This window comes from Crocodylus porosus, unplaced genomic scaffold (genome assembly GCF_001723895.1).
Source record: "Crocodylus porosus isolate Cpor-Errol unplaced genomic scaffold, CroPor_comp1, whole genome shotgun sequence".
Lineage (NCBI taxonomy): Eukaryota > Metazoa > Chordata > Crocodylia > Crocodylidae > Crocodylus > Crocodylus porosus.
Genome location: NW_017728906.1, coordinates 110722816 through 110733641, shown reverse-complemented (window position 1 = coordinate 110733641; position 10826 = coordinate 110722816).

Genomic DNA, 10826 nt, shown 5'->3' with positions numbered 1-10826 from the left:
TTTTGCCCTTATAACCTCCAGATAGGAATATTTGGGATGGATGTCCTCTTCCTGCCCTGTGTTGTCTCCTTGACCCAAAAGTCCTCTTCTGGCATGGTTTGCTCCAGTAAAGATGATGAAAACATATGCATATGCTAAAGAAAATCTGACAAGGAGGGCATGCTAAGAAAATAAAACAAAATCTATTTCCCAGTAAAATCCAAAATATTATCATAATGCATATTCCAGCTCAATTCTAAGATGTCCTATATTCCTGCTGAATACATAAGCCTGTATGATTCATTAGGCTCCCATTCATTATGAAAATAGACTAGCAAATTACATCCTTTGTAAATGGAATCATTATAGCAGTAATTTACAAAATATATTAAGCCCTTTGATGATCTTTCTCAAGGAAAAAAACATATACTTTTAAACACATTGCCAGGCAATTATAATTTTAAAACTGTAGGCCTTGCACTCATAGCTTTTACTACTTAGGTTAGAAAGTATTTTTGTACAAAACAAATATCCACATTGTTGATATTTGTGTACCACTTGCTTCACATTTATGTGAATGTAAGATAAAGACGTAAATGTAATTTTTTTGGTAAATGGCACACCTTTCAATTTCTCATTGCACGGACTCAGAACTTTTATAAACTAGTCCTTCCATGTAGAACCTATGATATGCTGATTTTTTTTCAACTAACACAATTTTGCCAATAACACTGTTTTTAATATATGTGTGTTTAAAATAAAACTTTATTGTCATTTGAGTTTATCTTTGCCACAATATACAAGGTATTTGAGAGTTAATTAATATTTGTCTTTACTTTTTTATATCCCCCATCCCCAATTGTTCCAGCTTTTGAAATGATAGTGCTCATAAGGTAACATGGGAAAATAAGGATAAAACTAAATTCATACTTGTTTGTAGGTATCTTTAAAATAATATTCTTTGATTAGAAAATAATTAAAATGACTAGCATGGCAGATTATGTATGGTACTGCATAGTCATAATAATGCATGTTCTATGTTTGCTACATATTTTTTCCTATGCAAAAATATTCTGAATGTATTATTCATGGGGGTCCTGTATGACAACGCATTCATTTTCTAACATCTATCTGAATAGGGAACTAGGCAACAGGGGGCAGAAATCAGATGAAGAAAAAATAAAGCAAATCTGATACTAAATATGCATATGGTATCTTCAATGTTCATTGGTCAGGCTGCCTGAATTTTAAATACTTCTTTTGTAGAATTTTACCAAATATTGTCAACATTTTATAAATGTATTGGACTTTGGGTTGCACTTGAGAACAGAATTTGACTGTGGATTTGCATTTTTTGGTTCAAAGGATTTCAGAAATCGATTCTTTTTAATGCGAGTCATAGTGGGTGCTTCTACACAAGTGGAGATGTCTAATGAGTTCTGCAGTAAACATCTCCACAAGTTTACTGTGGTGCTGCCTAATGGGTTCTGCAGTAAAAATCTCAGCATCTATAAATGCAGCCCAATTAGGCCACAGTAAACCAATAAACTCCACCACAGGTTAGTACTTGTATTTATCCTATGGCAGAATTTTTTAGTGTGCACCAGTACATGTGTAGTCACTGACACACCTGGCTGGGACAAAGGGTACCTTAGTGTGGGGGCCGCCTTCTGGCTAGCACTGCACTGGAGCACCCTCATGTTCCAGCCAGCCCCTCTGCAACACATTGAGCCGGGTCTAAACAGCTCCAGGCTGACAAGCTGACCTCCAAGGCTCCCTGCCAGCCGGGGCTGCTCCAACATGGTTCAACATGCTGCAGTCCCAGGTGCATGTTCAAAAGTGGTCCCTGGGAGCAATAAACTCTGGCACAGTATGCACTAGAGTTTATTGCTGCACATTAATAGCATGTGTAAACATGCCCATTGTCTCCTGAAAAATGGGTCCATATAAATCTGCTTCCCTCTTCAAAATCTGCTTCTTTCTCAGGGAAAAAAATAATAAAAGTTTTTCTTATGGAGTGTAGTTCAACAAAAATGTCCATGAGAATTGTTGCATAATGAAATGCTAAATAAACTAACCAATTAAACAGCCTCCCAACACACCCATTACCACCACTTGTAATGAATTCTTTGCTCACATCCTGGCTGATTTGTTGGTTAGTACAACCCAAAGATGGCTGTTTATGGTCAGTATGGCTGACCGCAGTGAGCTGTGCACTGTTTGAACACTGCCAATGACAATTTCAGCTGTGTTTGGACACTTTCAACACTTACAGCAGTGTCTGCAATAATTCATAGATGTAGATCTTTAAATTTTCTCAAAAAGTCTTATAAACTGGATTACTAAAACAAAATTTGTAATGCTTCTGTCCCAGCACCGCTGACTCCCAGTTATAAACTCTTTTTTTCTTTTTTTATGAATGTGTTGTAAATAAACTTTCCATCTAACTTGTTACTCATCATATGGCATCTTAGATTACAGAAGCAAATGTCACCCTCTGTCTCTGAAAAGGAAACAGAAGGGGGGAAAAGCTTGGTGCAGCTTATTGTATTTTAGATTTTGCTGTCTGTTTTCTTGGGCCTGATTCTACAAATCATCTGGCTGCAAGCTTCCATTTTGTTACCTGAGAAACATTTCATCCTGCATGATCATGACTCCCATAGCAGTTACTTCCTATTGGAAAATGGAACTATCATCTTAAAAAGCAAGACATACATAAATTAGGAACAAAACTTTCTCAGCAGCTGTCCAGTGGTTGTAGAAATTGCTTCTGGGAGAGAACAGTATGACCATGAACTTGTAGAAATACAAAAAACAACTTCTACTTTAGCATTAGCTGAATAACCCTATAATAAAAAATAACGAAACCTAGCCTCCTCTTCATAATGAAAGGTCATCTTGTGATCTCACCTTGCATTATTCAGAGGTAAGCAGATGACTGGCACAATGTCAAACCTAGATAGAGAGAGCTTGTTCATGCTGCCAGATACAGAATTACTCCAGGTTTTTTTCTTTTGAAATTAATTAGAGGCTGGTTAATGGATTTGTCAAATTAATAACATTTCCCATTTTCAAAACAATACCCATTTCCTGGGCTTTGCAGGTCAGTTTGCTACTGAAGCAGAAACTAACACTAAGATGTTTTCTTAATATAATTTGTGTATTTAGACTACATGTGGTTTCCTGGAATAAAAGAGGACACTAGCTGCACATAGGCAATTCCTTCCTGGAGAATTTCTGTACAAACATCACTGTTCCTGTACAACATCACCTTCACCAAGAAACAGCTCTCTAGGACATTTCCAGGATTTCATGGCTTAAGCATGCTAGGCCCTTTTACATGTGCTCTGAGAGCAAGAAAGGGGCAGCGCTTTAATTAGAGCAGCTTCAAGAGTCACTCTAATTAAAGTGCAGACATGTCTCATGTATGAGCATCCCCCTGCTTAAAAATGGTGGTGGGGGTGCTCGAGCTAAAGTTCATAGAACAAACTTTAGTTCAAGCACCCTTGCTGCCATTTTGAAGTGCAGGTACACCGATATATGAGATGTTGAAGCTGGCTGGAGTGCAGTAATTACCACACTTTAGAAGACTCGATTAATTGAGTCTGATCTGACACACTGTAATTACACTGCAACAGAGCAGCCTCACAACATATCTGTAGCACTGTTTCCTCTTAATCCTGTGAGTGTTTCATCAGAGGAAATCCTCTGCCCTAAAGCTGCTCATCTAAGAACAATGTGGCTATGTGAAATGAATCTGAACTTGAACTCCCATTTTAGGCAACTGATACATAAGAAAAAAAGGAACCACAGAGAATAGACAATTGTATAGCATAACCAATCTTTTCACTTGTATAATTGTTGACTAGAAACATTATTTACAGTCCTACACCAGCATAACTTATTTTATACTTTAGGAAAATCAGGAGCAACTAAATAGCCATCAAAGTATCATCCATGTATGGGCTGTGCATCCACAGATTTCATACACTTCATATAAGGTCATCTATCTGCTCAATATGAAAAAGGTATTACTAGTTCACATGTCCTCTAGTGGTGAAGTGCTGTAAAAAAAGTGTTCTGTGGATAGGTTGCCTTAAGACATCATAACCTACATAAGTATTAGGGCTGTGTGAAGCTTCGGTTGCTGATTTCATTCAGAGGAGATTCGGCCTGATTCAGCAGCCGAATCTCCAAATCTGAAGCAAATTGGGAGACCAATTAAAAGGTCCAAACCAATTCAAAGCCTCCTAATGATTCAGAAAAGATTCAGAGAAGATTTGGAGATTCGGAAATTTGGGTAGTCCCTGCTCGTCACCGCAGGAAGCTGGACCTGGGCTCTGTGCCAGTAAAGTAGGGGACGGTGAAAGGGCTGGAGGAGAGGGCAGGGGACCATGGGGGGACCCCTGCCATGCCCTATCCCATGACTGCTCCCCAGTCCCCCAGAGCATCCCCTGACCCACGCTCACTCTCCCAGCCCCATCAATGGCTGCCCCTCCTGGTCCCAGCACTTCAACAACAAAAAAAGCCCTGCACCCACCAGCAGCTGCAGCGGCCATCAGGGCCTCTGAGAGCTTGTGGCAGAGCTCCCCATGAAGCATAGGGAAGTGGGAGGCAGCGGGGATTGGCCCCCCACCTGGCAGGAACTGGTCTGTGAAGGGCTTTTTTTTTTTTTTTAAAAGCTCTGGGGCATTCTTACCTTTAGGTGCTCCCTTGTTGTTCCTGTGGGGGAAGATTGAGTGGCTAGGAGCAGTGCCTTCTGGGATGCTGGAGGACTGCTCTGAAATAGTTTTGGGCCTGTGGAGTGGTTGCATGTGATCACAACATGAGATGCTTAAAACCAGTTAGAGATAATCCTTTGGTAATCTCTGAGTGGCTCAGAGGGCCCTTAGCACGTGTTTACTACTGCCCTATGTGTGGACACTCCTGCCTTAAAGGCCCTTAATACATATTTAAATTAAAAACAACACCCAGAGGGTGCTATGGCCCATCCCTTTAATGACTGTAAGTACAGTAAGAGTATCCCCAGATGTCTAGCATCAGCAACTCATAAGGTGCATGACATAAGTATGTTTCAGCACTGCATTATTTATCTAAGGTATATTTGCAAAGTGAAATATTTAAGTCAGAAAATGGCAAAGAGAAGACTGTCTGCACAACCTTAACTCTGCCCCTTTGAGTATACAATTCTAAATTGATGATCACATTATTTTTTCCATTAGTTTTTTAATCATTCAGAGTTCATGATGAATGGTACTCAACAAATGAAGTAGTTGTTCAATATTTCTTTTCTCCTTATTGTTTAGTGGCCCTGTGACTCATTTGTTACACACCATAAAATTGTCATATCCATGTGCAGGGCAGGGTTCACATGATTGGAGAAATGAAAACTGGCTGCCTTTCTGCTCTAGTATCATATTGTATTATGATTTGATTTAAACAGCTTTTAACTATTTTATATACAAGTCTTTATAAACAATATATATAAAAAATTAAGTCTACACATTTTTGTACAGGGGTAGGAAAAGAGTTGATTATTGTATGTCCTTAAAATAAATGAACAATTTTAATTTGTTCTTTACAATATTTTGCGTGGGGGAAAGACCATAGTAAGCGCTGAGTTGTAGATGCTTTGCATACTCTTTCTTATCCTCAGTGATCCATGTTACAGCAGTACATACATTTAGTTGAGGACAACCTGAGCAAGGTTTTGCAAATGATTGCTTTTTCAGTTTGTCTCCTGAACTGAAAGGTGGGGGATGGGGAATTGGGAGGGGGGCAGGCAGGAAACAATTCAACTAGAATTGGTTTTTTCCCTCTAAAGTGAAAAAAAACCCACCAAAAATCATTTTACATGGACCTAAGCATTGTATTCAATGTGAAACTAATTGTTTCAATTTAGCACTTGTAAGAAAAGCAAAGGAAACGAATAACTGGATTCACAGAACTGTTGGAGAAAAAGCCAGCTCTATAGTTAGTGGCCCAGGGGTTACAGCAGTGGCTGGCAACCTTTAGGAGGCATAAGCCAGAAAAACCTGGCTTCAGTCCTATGCAGGCCAGGGGACTTCAATGACATTCCAGTGGTGGGGGGCTTTGTCCATGCCAGGGCCAGATAGCTGAGAGCTATGCACATACTGCATCAGGGGGTGGAGAGATGTGGCAGTGACATGGTGCAGCTCCCAGCTGCCTAGTCTGGGGTGTGGGTGCAGAAAAAGCCCCCCTCTCCCACCACTGGATTACTTCCAGAGTCTTCACAGGTACCAACCTTTGGGTTAGAGAATTCACCCAGATTCAATCCCCACCTCTGTTTTGGGGATTTGAACCAACATTTTCAAGGAACATTTTTTAGCCATCCAAGGCTAGGCACAGACTGAAAAATCCTGAGACAATTGATCTAAGTTATATGGCTTTCTGTAAGTGGCATAGTTAGGATCAGAAGCGAACAGAGCACACATTTTCTCTTTGGTGATGGGGTGGTGGTCAGAGGTCGGGGGGTATAAGTGGATAGATTACTAAGTCGATTGGTAGCAAACAGAACACGCATTTGCCCATTGGTGGTGGGGAGGCAAATCTTAGATCAGTTTATGCCATTTCCAAAGCAGTCTGTGTGTGCAGAACTTCTATTTTGTTATGTTATAGACTGCTTTGTTTGTGCCAAATCCTTCTTCTGTTATGAATATGGATTGGTTTCCATTCACTTATACTGGTAGAAGTATAATGTCTATATCTGGCATACATGGGGCAAAATGACTAGCTTACAATCTCTTTTTGTGACAGTTGGCACATCTAAATGTATATTTAGTATCTGTAATGACAGGTACTAACGTAATGTGCCATAATGGGTGCCACTGCACATTAGCTCAAACGAATGGTTGTTTGTGATGTTAATGCACAGTAGACTAAATCTACTGTACATTAGCACTGGTTTTGCTGGCAGTAGAAATAATCTACAGCACTCAAAGCATCTCATGTAGATGTGCCCATTTTTCTACTCTGTATCAATTAAATTATTACTCAGGTATTGACTAGACTGCATCTACCCCACATTCCAAATGAGTGTCCCAAACAGTTACGGGCTGGATAGCCATTCCTGCTGTTTTAATTACTGTCTAATTATGAGGGAGAGGTAGTTAGTAGGACTATGCAAAGCTTTGGTCGCTGATTCAATTTGGCGGAGATTTGGCCCAATTCGGTGGCTAAATCTCTGAATCTGAATGGAATCAGCAGACCCATTAATTTCTCCTAATCGAACTGGAGACTTCCAATTTAATTTGGAGAGATTCGGAGAGATTTGAGGACTCGGTCATAGACACGGCTTTATATTTTTCAACATACCTCAAGGTACCAGGTGGCTCGTGAACACTGAGATGGTGGGGCAGATGCAGTGTCCCACAGGAGTGTGAGAGAGTACCCAGTGTGCTTGGCAGTGGACCTGGAAGTAGACCAGAAGCACTTCCAGTCCATTTTGAGATTCACTGTGGGGTGTACAGGTGACCCCTCTCCAGCCCCCAGTTTGGCAACTGGTGCCTCCTGGGTCGGGGGGGTACCCAGTATCCCCTCGTGGCCGATCACCAAGCCAGGGTTGTGGGGGGGTCTATCGCTAAGTGTGCTGGGGGTGCCCCCATGCTCCTGTGGGATGCTCCATCTGCCCCACCATTTCAGCATTCTCAAGCTGCACCTGGTATCACAAGGTATGTAGAAAAAATATATAAGGCTGTATCTGAGGCTGAACTGCTGATTCTCCAAATCAGAATTGAATCTTCAGATCAGATTTGGCCAAACTGAATCCGGACAGCAATCCAAATCAGCAAATCAAATCATTGTCCCCCGAATCCTGCCAAATCTGAAACCAAATCGAATATGACCCACTTCACACCCCCCCACTGGTTAGCCACATTAGTTTATTGTATTTGAAGTGGAACATTAATTCTCTGACTGCTACATTCAAACTACTTTGGAGTTTAGAAGTTAAGGTACTAACCAAGGAGGTAGATCAAAGCTCAGGTTCACTCTGACTTAGTTGTTCCACAGTTTAGGGCAGGATTTTGAATCTGGGTCTCCGTTCTCCAAAGGGAGTGCTCTAACCACTTAGCTACAGTATTTGAAAGCAAGGTTTCTTCAACCTCTCCTTCTAGACCTCTTCCATAACCAGTTTTGTAAATCAACTCCTGATTTTTGTTTCCTTGGCAGAAACATTTTGATTTGAATTTCTGAAAGCATGAATCTTTACATTTCAGCAAATTTAATATCTGCCAAAAAAATCCTGCTTCAAATCATCACTGGCATTTTTCTAATGCTTTCCAGCATTTTAAACAATTTTACTGTGATTTTCTTGTTTGCTTCTCTGAGTTTGAGTCAGATTACTTTTTCTGTGCTTTGAAGTTTAGAAGAATATTATGTTGTGGGAGAACTTGCAAAGCTCAAGATGTTCTTGCAATTTAGCCATCCTATGCAGGAGATATGAAGTAATCTGGAAGGGAATTGGTAAGACTGAGGGATAATTGTGATAAAAATGTATGACTCTATCATGACTTTTGCCTCTGACCAAATGGTGTCATTTTTCATTTGAAGTTTGTGGGACCATTTCCATAGGATATGTATCTTTTGTCCATAATAAAATGTGGAAGCTAAGCTTTGAAAGAAAGACAATAAGAAGTTGGTCCATATTAAATATTTTTGACCTGGGAAAGTGTTCTCTAGATCTGTGTAAAGTGTTGGTTTGCAAAAGGAAGAAATTCTCCCTATAGTTCTCCATAGTCTCAGAGAAGGATAAAGGTAGGTGGTTCAGTATCTTCCTCTTCCGTAGTGTGGAGTGGAGCGCTCTGTGGGCATGTTGGTATAGTTGGTAGTACAACATTCTTCTTCATTGTAGAGGATTTTTTTTTTCTTTTTAGACTTGCCTGTCAAAGGATTCTTTTTCTGCCTCATCCCCAGTTACAGCCTTCTACAGTTGCTTCTTTGTGGATGCAGGACTCTGTGCTCAGGTCCTGGGCTAAGGGAATCCACAAGTGTCCTTGTCCTCCTCAGCCTGGGTTTGTACGTGAGGGGTTCTTTCTACCCGTAAGCACAGAGGAGGGCTCTAGGCTTTTCTTGGTCTCAGGTGTCCATTGACCATGTGTGATGTGTGACCAAAACCCCAACCAGGGGTCAAATTCAGAACGCACATGGCTGCAAGACTAAGGGCCTTGTTACACAGTAATTTTGGGCAGCTCCTGGAGCTCTTAATTCCTGGTTTGTCTGCACATTAACACCTTACAGTCATTTTAAGCAGTCTTTATGCAGTTCAAAGTTACGCCACTCTGATCCACACTAGCCATAGATGTGCTGCCCAGACTGAAGTCCTCCAGTGTCCCATAATCTCTCACACCTCTGCCAGTAGAATTGGGACAGAAGCCTGCCCTGGCTCACCAGCCCTCTAGTGGCAACTCACAGCTACACCTTCCAGTCCTCCCCCTGCTCACCAGGCTTGCCTCTGCTCACCAGGCCTCTAGTGGTAAGTCACAGCTGTGCAGGTGGGGGAAGGTGGCCAGATCACTGGCTCCCAATCTGTGGTATGGGTACTACCAGTGGTATGCAGCCAACCTGTCAGTGGTATGCATTAACAGAATTATTAGAATTACTTTATATGACAAAAAAATTGCTGGTGGTATTTAAGATTGTATTGTTTTAAGTTGGTGGTACGCAAGTTGTCAAAGTTTGGGAATTGCTGTTCTAGACTAAGGGTGCAACTGCTCCAAACTCCAAGTTAGCACTAACATGGATCAACATTTGTGTAGCTCACAGTCAAAAATGTAACAAAGCCCAAAGAGAATGGAGTGGCACCCACCCCGCAATCCTGCAATTGATGCTTCGTGTTTTTTAAGCCTAGTTGTATCTAACCAGATCCACCCTTGGTGTAAATCCAAAGATGTCAACATTAATACTAGATATTAGGTATCCAGGTCGTAAAATTTATATATTGGGTATCCAGGTTGTAACATGTCAACGTTTATGCTAAGCAGGCAACATTATGGGCTATAACCAACAACCCTGCAACATTTAGATTAGGGAATCATTGGGCTGCCTTTATGGTATTTGATATCCAGTGCCTCCTACCTGGTTTCGGGGGGTTAACAGCTGGTGATTAGCAGGGATCCTGGTTTTCTCTGATTAAAAAAAAAAATCCCCAATTTTCAGATTTAAAAAAGTAACCCCAAATCCACATTTTTCTAGAATTAAAATCAAACACCACTAATATACACACAATTTTTGAAACAATACGATAGATAGATGTAGTACTGTTTGATTTTAATCACAGAAAGATGTGGATTTTGGCTACTTTTTAACACTGAAAATTGGGGAATTTTTTATTGGAGAAAAGCAGGATCTGTGGTGATTAGTAATCTTGGGGAGGGGGTGAGGTGCTGGGATCAAGTGGCTCTGGTAAGGAGTGAGCTCTACTTTAACTGTGTCCTCTTCCCCTCTCCTGTGGAGCGGGATCTGCTCCAGGTTTTCTTTCTGCTCGGCTTCTGTCTCTGGGCTGTGCAATGTGGAGCACCTTTCTCTCTCCCTCTGTGTGTGAGTGTGAGTGTGTGTGTGTAGCACATTTCTCTGTGTGTGTGTGTGGCACGTTTCTGTGTGTGTGTGTGTGTCTGGCACGTTTCTGTGTGTAGAGCACGTCTGTGTGTGTGTGTATGGAGCACGTCTGTGTGTGTGTGTCACGCTGCTGTGTGTGCCTCTCCCCCCGTCCTCCCCCCTCCTCGCTGTGTCGGTGTCCAGGCTTGCTTCCTTCCTATTACAGGAGGCTGCTCTTGCAGGCTCTGTGCGAGGCAGAGGTTCCCCCGGAATACAACACGTAGATCCACTCC